Here is a 13,852-nt window from a genome sequence, read left to right on the forward strand (position 1 = left end):
AGAGAACCTTCCTTGACCTGCTGGCCACAGGCTTCTGAATGCACTCCAGGAGACCACTGGCTCCAGCCAACACAGCAGCTTGCACAAGGGTCATTTAGAGCTGCTCTGTGCTAAGTAGTGCTGTTCAGCAGCCTGTCACTGTCCTCAAACAGCATCATTCTGACCACTGACCATGGTGTGTGCTGCATACTTGTGGCAATGCCAATGACGAGCAGTGTGAGCAATCTGGCAGTGCAGGCCTACAGCCTGACATGATGGTAGGCCATGATCAGCATAAGTGCAGAGCCAGCTAGTAGTGGAGCAAAACAGTGCTGTGCCTGCAGCATGGAACTAAAACAAGACACTGGTAACTATAAACATGGACAGTTATCTTGGGACAACAGGACATGCACCTGCATCAACAACCTCGTTGTGTCATTAGTAGCTGGACCAACAATCTGTAACAGTGCAATGTGTGGTCACTCAGAGGGAACCAATGGAGCTGTGCCAACAGGGCACTCCGAGTTTATATAAGTTGTAGCAGTTGCCTTGCTACGCACTTCTGCCTTTCCTGTCTCCTGTTTCTTCTTGACGGTTACAAGCTCTTCAGGAGAGACAGGCGAGGAAGAAGGGGTGGAGGGGTGGCCCTTTACATCAGGAAGGCACTAGATGCCATTGAGATGGAGATTAGGGACGATCGGGTTGAATGCTTGTGGATAAGAATTAGAGGGAAGACCAGCAGGGCAGACACCCTGGTTGGAGTCTGTTACAGACCACCCAACCAGGAGGAAGATGTTGATGAGTCATTCTATAGGCAGCCTAGGGCTGTCTCAAGATCTCCGGACCTTGTTCTCATGGGCGACTTCAACCTGCCTGACATCTGCTGGGATCTCAACACGGCAGAGAGGAGACAGTCTAGAAGGTTCTTAGAATGCATGGAGGACAGCTTCTTATCCCAGGTGCTGCGAGAGCCTACCAGGGGCAAGGCTATGCTTGACCTCCTCTTCACCAACAGGGAAGGACTGGTGGGCGATGTGGTGGTTGGAGGGTGTTTGGGGTCCAGTGACCACGAGATAATTGAATTCTCGGTTTTTGGTCAAGCCAAGAGGGGCTGCAAGAAGACCTCCACTCTGGACTTCCGGAGGGCAGACTTCGGGTTACTCAAGGAACTAATTCAGAGGGTTCCTTGGGATAAAGCCCTTAAAAACAAAGGGGTCCAGGAGAGCTGGACCTACTTCAATGAAGAATTGTTGAAGGCTCAGGGACAGGCTGTGCCAATGTGCCGGAAGATGAGCCGCCGGGGCAGACGGCCAGCCTGGATGGTTCATGAACTTTTAATGGAACTGAGGGAAAAAAAGAGGGTGTATCACCTTTGGAAGAGAGGGGAGGCAACCCATAGAATGTTTAAGGATGTTGCTAGGTGTTGTAAGAAGAGAATTAGGGAGGCAAAAGCACACTTGGAGCTTAAACTGGCCTCTACTGTGAAGGACAACAAAAAGTCCTTCTATAAATACATTAATAGTAAGAGGAAGGGGAAGGAAAACCTCCACTCCTTGGTGGATACCGAGGGGAACATTGTAACAAAGGATGAGGAAAAGGCAGAGATACTTAACACCTTCTTTGCCTCAATTTTTACTAGAAGGACAGAACGTCTTCCTGACAGCTGGCCTGTAGAGCTGGCAGAAGGAGACAGGGAACTGCAAAGTTTCCCCATGTTCCATGAGGAGGTGGTTGGAACTCTCCTTAGCAGCTTGGATTCCCACAAGTCCATGGGACCGGATGGGATTCATCCTAGGGTGCTGAGAGAGCTGGCAGATGAGCTGGCCAAGCCACTCTCCATAATTTTCCAGCAGTCCTGGATCACTGGCGAGGTCCCAGAGGACTGGAAGCTGGCCAACGTAGTGCCCATCCATAAGAAGGGCCAGTTGGATGAGCCAGGGAATGCCAGGCCTGTCAGCCTGACCTCAGTGCCAGGCAAGATCATGGAACAGGTCATCCTGAGTGCAATCACACAGCACTTACAGGATGGCCAAGGGATCAGGCCTAGCCAGCATGGATTTAGGAAGGGCAGTTCCTGCCTCACCAACCTGATATCCTTCTATGATCAGGTGACCCACCTGGTGGATGTGGGGAGGCCTGTTGATGTAGTCTACCTGGACCTCAGCAAGGCCTTTGACACCGTCCCCCATAGCAAACTGCTGGCCAAGCTGTCAGCCCCTGGCTTGGATGGGAGCACTCTGCGATGGGTTAGGAACTGGCTGGAGGCTGAGCCCAGAGAGTGGTGGTGAATGGTGCCACAGCCAGCTGGCAGCCAGGCACCAGTGGTGTGCCCCAAAGATCAGTGCTGGGCCCTGTGCTCTTTAACATCTTTATTGATGATCTGGATGAGGGCATTGAGTCCATCAGCAGTAAATTTGCTGGCGACACCAAGCTGGGGGCAAGAGTTGATCTGCTGGAGGCTAGAGAGGCTCTGCAGAGGGACCTTGACAGGCTGGACACATGGGCAGAATCCAACGGCATGAGATTTAACACATCCAAGTGCCAGGTTCTGCACATTGTCCACAACAACCCCATGTAGTGCTAGAGGCTGGGGTCAGAGTGGCTGGAGAGCTCCCAAACAGAGAGGGACCTGGGAGTGCTGGTTGATGGTAGGCTGAACATGAGCCTGCAGTGTGCCCAGGCAGCCAAGAGGGCCAATGGCATCCTGGCCTGCATCAGGAACAGTGTGGCCAGCAGGAGCAGGGAGGTCATTCTGCCCCTGTACACTGCACTGTTTAGGCCGCACCTCGAGTCCTGTGTCCAGTTCTGGGCCCCTCAGTTTAGGAAGGATGTTGACTTGTTGGAACGAGTCCAGAGAAGGGCAACAAAGTTGGTGAGGGGTTTGGAACACAAGTCCTATGAGGAAAGACTGAGGGAGCTGGGGTTGCTTAGCCTGGAGAAGAGGAGACTCAGGGGTGACCTTATCACTCTCTACAACTACCTGAAGGGAGGTTGTAGACAGGCGGATGATGGTCTCTTCTCCCAGGCACCCAGTACCAGAACAAGAGGACACAGTCTCAGGCTGCACCAGGGGAGGTTCAGGTTGGATGTTAGGAAGAAGTTCTATACAGAAAGAGTGATTGCGCTACGGAATGGGCTGCCCGGGGAGGTGGTGGAGTCGCCATCATTGAAGGTGTTCAGGAGGAGACCTGATGGGATGCTTGGTGCCATGGGTTAGTTGTTTGGGTGGGTTGGATTGGTTGATGGGTTGGACACGATGATCTTGAAGGTCTCTTCCAACCTGGTTTGGTTTATTCTAATAAAGTTTATTCTAATAAAGTTTATTCCTCACTTTACTGTGCTATACTTGCACTACAGGCCTGCTCCATAGGCCTGCACCTCAGGCCTGCACCATCAGCCTGCAACACTGGAACAATAAAGGAACAATACTCGATCACATTGGTCAGCCGTATTGATTCCTGTCTCCATCGTCTACACATACTGATATCCCAGAGCTGTGATGCTCCCCTGCTTCTGGGAGAGGTCCCAGTTTGTTACTTCTTGGGGAGTTGACACCTCTCCCTACAGTGTTTAGGACAGTCCTGTCCTAAACAGTACAGGACAGTCCTGTCAGTGTACAGGACAGTCCTGTCAGTGTACAGTCCTGTACAGTGTACAGGACAGTCCTGTCCTGTACAGTGTACAGGATTATGTCAAAAATAAGCTGCACTTTGGAATGTCAGGGTCCTAGAAAAAGCATTGATAATCTCACCCACACCTGAAGGTGGGCAGAGGCTCAGATGAGCTTTTGGAGAGGGAATTATTCAGGTTGTTATTTTACATACTCTGCCTGGAAATGCAAGGTCTCTGTTTGTTCCAGCCTCATGGGAACCTGTTGCTGCTAGCACAAGCTCTTTGAAGCTGAATGTGGTGCACCAGGGAGCTGAGGAGCCCCACAAACACAAAAGGAATTGAACCTCCTCATAAAGTTCAGTAAGGCTAAGGGCCAGGTCCTGCACATGGATCAGGGGACTCTTTGATGCCAATCCAGGCTGGGGCCTGATGAGATTGAGAGCAGCCCTGCAGGGAAGGCGTTAGGGGTGCTGGGGGAGGAGAAGCTGGGCAGGAGCCAGCAATGGGCACTGGCAGCACAGGAGGCCAAGGGCAGCCTGGGCTGCATCCAAAGCAGTGTGGCTAGTGTAGACTAAACTAGACTAGACTGGACTAGACAGGACTAGACTAGAAAAGAAAAGAAAAGAAAAGAAAAGAAAAGAAAAGAAAAGAAAAGAAAAGAAAAGAAAAGAAAAGAAAAGAAAAGAAAAGAAAAGAAAAGAAAAGAAAAGAAAAGAAAAGAAAAGAAAAGAAAAGAAAAGAAAAGAAAAGAAAAGAAAAGAAAAGAAAAGAAAAGAAAAGAAAAGAAAAGAAAAGAAAAGAAAAGAAAAGAAAATTGAATTGAGTTGAATTAACCAGGTTGGAAAAGACCTTCGAGATCATCAAGTCCAGCCTATCACCCAGCACCATCTAATCAACTAAACCATGGCACCAAGCACCCCATCCAGTCTCTTCTTGAACACCTCCAGTGATGGTGACTCGACCCAGTTCTGCACAATGAGGCTGGTGAACTCCTGAAATGGATTGCCCAAAGAGTTGTGGTTGAGGCCCCATCCCTGGAGACACTTAAGGTAATAGTTGCCATAGCCTTGAGCAACCTGCTGTAGTTGGAGATTTCCCTGCCAGCTGGAGGATGGGGTGGCATAGATGACCTTTGAGGGTCCCTTCCTACCTGATGTATTCTGTGATACTGTGAAATAAGTCAAGACTCTAAGCTCAGTTTTACACCTAAAAGAAGAGCGAAAAAAAGAAAATAAGGGGGAAAAAACCCCAACGAAACCTAACCAAACCAAAGCCATGCACCCCAAACCTGCAACACCCTTGGGAAACAAAACAAAACAAAACAAAACACCCCAAGCAAACAACAAAAAACAAAACAAAACAAAATACCCCAAGCAAACAACAAAACAAAACAAACCCCAAAAACAAAACCAACCAACCAAAACCCAACCCAACCAACCAAAAACACCAAACAAAAAACCAACAACAACCAACCAAACAAAACCACCACAAAACCCCAAACCAAACCAACCAACCAAAAACACCACCAAAAAATGAAACCAAACCAAAACAACCACCACAGTCCAAAGTAAATATGCAGATGCTGGTCCAGGTTAGATCCTGAGTGTCTTTCTTTCTCAATGTGTTAAAGCAAAGGCATCAGCATTGACCTGCTCTGTGGTGACATACAGATGAAGTCCTCAAGTCAGAAGCTGAACCACATGAGCAGAAGAAAAAGGTAGCTAGAATCAGAGGATTGTTTGAGTTGCAAAAGCCCTCTGAGCTCATCCAGTCCAACCAGCAACCCAACCCCACCATGGCCACTAAACCATGGCCCCAGGTGCCGTGGCCACAGCTTTCTGGAGCACCTCCAGGCATGGGGACTCCACCACCTCCCTGGGGAATGAAGTTGTCCTGAAGCTTTGGCTCACAGCTATAGGAGACCATGCAATGATTCATAGGCAGCCACTGTAGGGCAGGTGCTTATGCAAGTAACTGACTGCTGAGTTTCATTAATCCTTGGAAACGACTCTTGGTACTCCTTCCTTATGTTTTTCCTGCTAAAGGATATTCCTTCACCTCCTGTGCCACAGCTTGTCTCTTTCCAGGAACTAAAAAAACCTCCCCAGTGACCCAGGCTGAGAGAGTTGGCCTTGGGCAGCCTGCAGAGGAGAAGGCTCCAGGGAGACCTTCTGGTGGCCTTGCAGTGCTTCAAGGGCTGAGCAGAGAGCTGGGGACAGACTTTGGAGCAGGGCCTATGGTGCCAGCACAAGGGGGAATGGTTTGGAACTCAGAGAGGGAGCTTGAGAGTGGAGAGAAGGAGAAATGTTTGGTGCTGAGGGTGGGGAGAGCCTGGCCCAGGCTGCCCAGAGAGCTGGGAGCTGCCCCATGGCTGGCAGCAGTGCAGGTCAGGTTGTTTGGGGCTGTGAGCAGCCTGCTCTGGCTGGGGCTGTCCCTGCTGGCTGCAGGGGGTTGGACTGGAGGAGCTTTGAAGGTCCCTTCCCACTCAAGCCATTCTGATTCTATTCCTGTCTGTACATCCCCACATTGCTCACAATTAGCATCCACTGCTGAAGTCACCACCAGCATCTTCTGGTCACACAGGAGGAACAGGTTTCTCCTCTTCCTATCCCAGCATGGCAGCCAGGCCATGTTTAATTCCTCAGGAGACTGAATGTGAGCAGCTTATGCCAAAAGTGTGAACTGTTGTGTGTGTGGAGGAAATCTTATCAGCAGTTTCTATCTACCTGTGGTGGTTCAGGCTGGATGCCTCCACACAAGCCACACTTGTGATGTCCCAGAGGGTCCAGCCCAGTGGGTGGGCACAGGGAGCCAGGTATTTCATCTGATGATGCCCTGCTCCCCTATAAGACATCAGCAGGGGTCCTGCACTCTCTTTTTCCTCCCTCACCGCTGCCTGGTAATGGGGGGAGCTGGCTCGCAGCCTCTTGGGCCTGGCGAGGCCCAAGGCGGTGGGAGGAGAAAGAGCCCTGGGGGTTTTGGGTGTACCCTCGGGTGGGGGTGGGATGCTTTTGGGTATATTTTGGGATCTCTCTTTGGTCACTGTGCTTGTGTATCTCTGTAAAACTTTCACTGCTTTTCCATTTAAACTTTCCACCGCTTTGCAATCCCTTTGTCTGAGTCCCATTTTTGCCTGTGGTGGGAGCATCGCCCTCCCCAGCCTACCACACACCAAACTCAATGCAGGTCCTCATTAGGCTCCAGACAACACAGCCTCCTGCCATCAGCTGCTTGGTGCTGTCTCTGCATTTTAATTAGACAAGGCCTGAAGAGGAAATCCAAATGCCAGAGCGAAGTGCCTTAGCTACTAGAATTCAAGGGAGGTCCAGATGGAAAACCTGCTGTAAACCAGTTCTGCAGAAATCTGACAGAAAGGAGCCATTTTGAGGAGCAGATGACATTTGCTACAGGAAGGTAGCAGGAGCCAGCAGCTCCTAGCAGGATGGATGGCTGTTTCCAGCTGTGCTCTCCTGTCAGGCCAGCAGCACAGCCTTGAGGAGTCTGTCCCAGTCCAGAGAGGAGCCCAGATGTTCCAGCAGACCAGCAGGCCTGAGGCTGGAGTCTGTCTTGCAGTTTAGAAACGTGAAATAATCACACTGCTGAGAGTGGGAGCGAACAGTGGCAGCCCTTGTGACACAGCATGGAACAGCTCTCCCCACGTGTCCTGCTATGAGCTGGAAAAGAACAACTCCTGCTCAGAGCTGGTACTGCTCAGGCTCTGCTCACTGAGGTCTCATCCAACCTTAATACTTCTGTGACTCTATGAAATGCAGTCTGATAGAACTACCAGCCCCAGAGGAGAGAAAAGGAGCCACCACCAACATCCCTTCAGCAATTCAGCATTGCAGGAGAGCACAGGTTTACTATGGGCTGAGTCATACCAAATGTCTCCAAAGCTTCAAAAGCTCAGCACATCTTCAGCCTCACCAGTGGTCCAGACCTCTCTTTCAGCTTGTAACAAGGGAAAAACAAACACACTTCAACCCACTAGAAAAATTCCTTCCATCAGTGTTGTGAATACCAAGCTCCCCAAGGCTACTGATGGGGACAGCTCCAGCCCAGCGTTGTGTGATGGCTGTTAATGGTGGGACTGCAAGTGTGGATGGCAGAGAAATCCTGCAGGAATGAGAAAGTGCCAGAAGACAGGGAAAATGTGCTCCTGTGGGTGGAAGTGAGCATGGGTTGCAGCTGAGTGAAACCCCTCATTTGCCAGAGCTCCATGTGAGGGCGTCACCAGCAGGAGCTGTCACTCTTCACACTAGCTCAAGTGAAGTTCATCTTTATGGAATATTTGTGGTGGAGCAGAGAGGATTCTCTCATCTACCTTCATTCCAGTCTCTGCACAAAGGCAAACCTCAGGGTGTAAGAGGGAAGCAGAACAAATGGGGTGTGAGGAAATGGATTTCTATACAAGAAAGGCTTCCCTGGGAACAGGATCTTGGTAAGCAGCATGGGCCCTGCAGAATAGGGCAGCTTGTGTTGCTGGAGCTGCTGAGCTCCTGCTGTAGCAAGGGAAATGCTTTGGCCTCTGCTGCTGAGGGCCTGAGTACATTTGGCAAAGGCTGAGTCCACTCAGCTGTGGGGTCTTGCAGAGTGGGACCTGACAGACTGGAAGTCACAACATTGTAGGGAGCATGGAGACTGCTTGCAGTCTGTGCAGCAGCGCTGAGCTACAGGACTGCCTCAGCCCACACCCCTCCACCCCTCACAAGTGAACAGAACAAAGCCTAAGCTCAAGACATGGCCACTTGTCCCATGGGCTGGCTTTGGTGTCAGGGCTTTGAGGCAACTTCTGGCATGCTTCAGGTGTATGCTTTATTTCCCACAGAGGATGGTTATCATTTTTCAGCCCTGAGGTTGCAGGTCTGGTGTCCTTAGCATCCAGCTCTGCTCTTCTGACCACGTGTGGTGGTTTAGGCTGGGTGCCAGCCCGGATGCCACTGCACAGACCACACCTGGGAGGTCCCAAAAGGGTCCACCCCACTGGGTGGTCACAGCAAACCAGGTATTTCACCCATAATCCTCTGCTCCTCTGTAAAACATCCATGCGAGGTCCCTACTTTCTCTTTTGTCCCCCGCTGCTGCCTGGGTCAAATGGTGTGAGCTGCCTCCCTTGGGCCTGCCCGGGCCCAAGGCTGGGTTGGGGGGGGAGAGAAAGAGCCCTGGGAGGGGGTTGGGTGTACCCCCAAGTGGGCATGGGACATTCCTGGGTATGTTCTGGGATCTCTCTCTTTTGTCAGGTGCCTGTGGTTCTCTGTAGAACTTTCATTGTTGGTTTTTTGGTTTTCCATTTAAACTCTCCACCAGTTTTTGCAGTCCGTTTGTCTGAGTCGTTATTTTTGCCCCTGGTGGGAGAATTGCCCTCCCAAACCACGACACCACCACAGCCCTCCACATGTTCCTGTTGCCTTGCTCTTTTTAATCCAAGCCCACAAACAGGCCAGGAAAGAGAGGTCTGTCTCCACAGAACACCATTCCATACAGCAGGCTGTGATAAGGAGCAGTTCAGCTGGTCTGTCACTTACTGCCTTCTTAGTCATCGTGCCTTAATCCAAGATGGGAACCAGAGGACATTTTCTTTCCCTTATGCTGGCTGGTGGTCTGCTGTGGCTTCAGCTTGGCTTTTCAGGCCAAACCTGTGCACAGGAGTTGAAGCATTAGGGCAAGGAAGCTGGAGAAGGGCCTGGAGAACAGGGCTGGGAACGAGCAGCTAGGAGCTGTTGAACCTGGAGAAGAGGAGGCTGAGGGAGACCTCATTGCTCTCTACAGCTCCCTGAGAGGAGGCTGGAGCCAGGTGGGGGCTGGGCTCTGCTCCCTAGGCTCAGGTGATAGAAGGAGAGGAACTGGTCTGAAATTGTGTTGGGGAGGCTTAGGTTGGAGAGGAGAAAAAATTTCTTTGCTGCCAGAGTGGTCAGGGAGTGGCAGAGGCTGCCCAGGGAGGTGGTGGAGTCCCCATGGCTGGAGGTGTTCCAGCAAGCTGTGGCCATGGCTGCTGGGGCCATGGTTTGGTGGCCATGGTGGGGTTGGGTTGCTGATTGGACTGGATGATCTCAGAGTGATTTTGCAACCCAAGCAGTTTAATGATTCTATTATTAGTAGCATTGGGAGAGTTGAATTTGCACTTTCAGCTCCCTGTGCTGCTGAATTCTTTAGGGATAACCTTTCTGGCTCACTGATCACTTCTGGAAGTTACTCATCTCAAACTAAGACAGCTGCCTAAGGCAGGATGAAACCTTCTCTCCACCAACTGGAAGAGACACAAATTCCTATAGGACAAGTCATCTCCTTTTTAGATATCTACCTTTAGGAAGGAAGAATTGACAAGAACTCTTGTCTGTCCTTCAGCCCAGAGAAGTTCTCTGGTGCGCCTGCACCAGTGGGGAAGTTCTGCTTAACTGCAGGATGAAGATAAAAGGCTCACTCTCATCTGCTCAGAGAGCCCTGGAGGCAGCAGCAGCTGTGTGTGCTGTTGGTGGGGCTTGGTTAAAGCTGCTCTATGCATGTACAGGGCATGCATGATGGGGCAGACCCACAGAGGAGTCCCTGCCTTACCCTCTCCACTCTTTGACTCCTAGTGCCAACTTCAGCACGTCCTTGCTGAAATGGTTTCAATATTGCCTCCTACCACTGCTGCTTTCAGCTTCCTGTGCTGAGTTGTTTGATGTCATTTGTGGCAACCAAAATCACCCTCAGAGAGCTATTCTGGGCAGCAGCAGGTACACAGAGGGGGAATTCATATCATAGAATCATAGACTCATAGAAATGTTTGGGTTGGAAATAAACTCCAAGCTCATCCAGTCCAATCAGCAACCCAACCCCACCATGGCCACCAACCCATGGCCCCAGGTGCCATGGCCACACCTTTCTGGAACACCTCCAGCCATGGGGACTCCACCACCTCCCTGGGCAGCCTCTGCCACTCCCTGACCACTCTGGCAGCAAACAAATTTTTCCTCCTCTCCAACCTCAGCCTCCCCTGGCACAATTCCAGGCCATTGCCTCTCCTTCTATCACCTGAGACTAGGAAGCAGAGCCCAAGGCCCAGCTCACTGCAGCCTCCTCTCAGGGAGCTGTAGAGAGCAATGAGGTCTTCCTCAACCTCCTCCTCTGCTCCAGGCTGAACACCCCCAGCTCCCTCAGCTGCTCTTCAAAAGATTCATCCTACAAGCCCAGGTTCACCTTGCATCAGACTGAACGGAGAAGACATCTTCATCTGTGCCCTTTGCAGGCCACAGTGGAGTCATTCATCTGCCTCACACCAAGAGCCTGTTTCTGCTGATTTAAGGGCATCATAACTATATCATAATTTTCACATAGAATTCCACTTTTGCTTGCACACCATAATAATTCTTGAGCTGACTCACCTTTAGCTGCCAGGCTGATCTAGTTGAAGATGTCCTTGGTCATTGAGGGGGTTGGACTTGATGGCCATTAAAGTCCCTTCCAACCCAAACCACGCACGGCTGCTGTGCTTTTGTGGTTGTGGTAGTTTTAGACTATGCCTTTAAAATGTAAATAAATCACTTTAGGTGTAAAAAAGGAAGAAACTGACACTTCTAAACAATTCACTGGAGAAGTATCTACCATAAGAATTAGTTCCCAGAACGATCTTTCTCTTCTCACCTCTTTGCTCTGGGAGATACTAACTTGCTTCTGCTTGACCTTGGCTGCATTGTTTTGATTAAGTCTAATTTCTCTGCTCCTTTCTCTTGCCTCTTTTATAGAGGGGGGAAGGAAGAGGCAGGGAGGGAGAAGCTGGTAGCTTCCCCTGTTCTTTGAGCAGGAGGTCCTTGTGCTGTTTATCAATTGTAAAGATCTGTAGATATCAGAAATCCTGGGTATTTGTACATATTCCTTGCACTCCATTGCAGATTGTAAATACAGCTTCATTTGCTTCCAGCTGAGCTGCTCTGGCAAAATTTAATGTTGGGGGGAAATTTTCAACCCACCCCAGTGGCACAGATTTTATGTTGTTCAAAAAGGAGGAGAATTTGCAGCCTGCATTGCTCTCTGGTCAGCACTGAGCCCGAAGAGTCACAGAATGCATTGAGTTGGAATGGTCCATCAAAGGTCATCCTGTCCAACCCCCCTGCAGGCAGCAGGGACACCTCCAGCTAGAACAGGCTGCTCAGGGCCACATCAAGTCTGGCCTTGAACATCTCCAGGGACAGGGCCTCAACCACATCTCTGGGCAAACTGTTCCTCCTTTCTACCTTTTATAACAATGAGTTGGGCTGGAAGACACCTCAAAGCTCAGCCAGCTCCAACCCCCTGCCATGGGCTGCTCAAGGCCTCATCCAGCCTAGCCTGGAACACCTCCAGGCACGGGACAGCCACAGCCTCCCTGGGCAACCTGTTCCAGTCTCTCCCTAGCCTCACTCTCAACAATTTCTTCCTCCTTTCCAGTCTGTCTCCCCTCTCCCAGCTCAAAGCCATTGTCTCTCATCCTGGCACTCCCAGCCCTTGTCCCAAGTGCCTCCCCAGCTCTCCTGGAGCCCCTTCAGCTACTGGAAGGCTGCTCTGAGGTCTCTCTGGAGCCTTCTCTTCTCCAGATGAACAGCCCAAACTCTCCCAGCCTGTCCCATAGCAGAGGTTCTCCAGCCTCTGATCATCACTGTGGCCTCTTCTGGTTCTCTCCATCATGGTACAGATGTTGAGGTCTCTTTGAACAGACTTGCCCAGAAGCTGTGTGACCTTCACGACATTCTCAAGCAGATATGTGAAGAAAACAAACTGCTTGGATCAGAACAGCAGGAAAACCAAACAGGGCTGTAACAGAGGGGACTTAACAAAATACTCCTTTCAGATGTGATCCATCAGCCATGGCCACACTCCCATTCCCAGGGCCACTCCTCATCCTGGATAGCATCCAGCTGCTCAGGCATTTGTAAAGCCAGTGCTCTGCTTCACAGTGAATCAAACTCCAAACTTCCCTCTGCAAAACTGATGGTCCATCAGGTTTGGGGTTTATTAACCACAGCCCTCTCCCAGCAAGTACAAGGTGCTCAGAGCTCAGCTCTTCCATCTAGCATGTGCATGAATGCCCCCTGCTCAATGCTCAGGCATGGGCCAGGGGAAAGGAGACAGGGCTGTGCAAGTATCGCAGTATCACAGTATCACCAAGGTTGGAAGAGACCTCAAGGATCATCGAGTCCAACCTGTCACCATAGACCCATGACTAGACTATGGCACCAAGTGCCACATCCAATCTCCTCTTGAACACCTCCAGGGATGGTGACTCTACCACCTCCCCGGGCAGCACATTCCAATGACGAATGACTCTCAGAGAAGAACTTTCTCCTCACCTCCAGCCTAAACTTCCCCTGGTGCAGCTTGAGACTGTGTCCTCTTGTTCTGGTGCTGGTTGCCTGGGAGAAGAGACCAACCTCTTCCTGGCTACAACCACCCTTCAGGTAATTGTAGAGGGCAATGAGGTCACCCCTGAACCTCCTCTTCTCCAGGCTAAACAATCCCAGCTCCCTCAGCCTCTCCTCATAGGGCTTGTGCTCAAGGCCTCTCCCCAGCCTTGTTGCCCTTCTCTGGACATGTTCAAGTGTCTCAATGTCCTTCTTAAACTGAGGGGCCCAGAACTGGACACAGTATTCAAGGTGTGGCCTAACCAAAGCAGAGTACAGGGGCACAATGACCTCCCTGCTCCTGCTGGCCACACTATTCCTAATACAGGCCAGGATGCCATTGGCCTTCTTGACCACCTGGGCACACTGCTGGCTCAAAGTCAGGGTCACTGACATGGGGAAGCTGTTTGCCAAGGCAAAAGAAAAGAGCACTGTGCCCAGGAGAATAAGCAGCCATCATGCAGCACCCTGCTGGATGGAGAAAAGATGTCTATGAGACACCTGTGCTCTGTGTCCTCATGGCAGGGTAACCCATACCTCTCTGTTCTGTCCCTCTCCTTCCATCCCTCTCCACGGCTAATCATTCCAGTCTGAACAGACTGAGCTCACATCTCCTGCTGTGCTTTGGCACTTTGGCACCTTGGCTGCCTCATCCCAAGAGGTGAGTCAGCTTTGCTCTTTTGGATGTCTGGGAAAGCTGGAGGAGCAGCTCTGTGGCTGGTACTGAGCTGTCAGTAATCATGGAGGGCTAAATCTGAGATAAGATGGTCATGAATATGATAGGAGGAGTGGAACCTCTGTGCTGTGGGCACAAGCTGGGAGAGTTGGGGCTGTTCAGTCTGGAAAAGAGAAGGCTCCAGGGAGACCTTCTGCCTTCAGTATCTGATGGGGCTGCAGAAGAGCTG

Source organism: Melanerpes formicivorus, unplaced genomic scaffold (genome assembly GCF_026170545.1).
Source record: "Melanerpes formicivorus ecotype bairdi unplaced genomic scaffold, bMelFor1.0.p_v2 SCAF_21, whole genome shotgun sequence".
Lineage (NCBI taxonomy): Eukaryota > Metazoa > Chordata > Aves > Piciformes > Picidae > Melanerpes > Melanerpes formicivorus.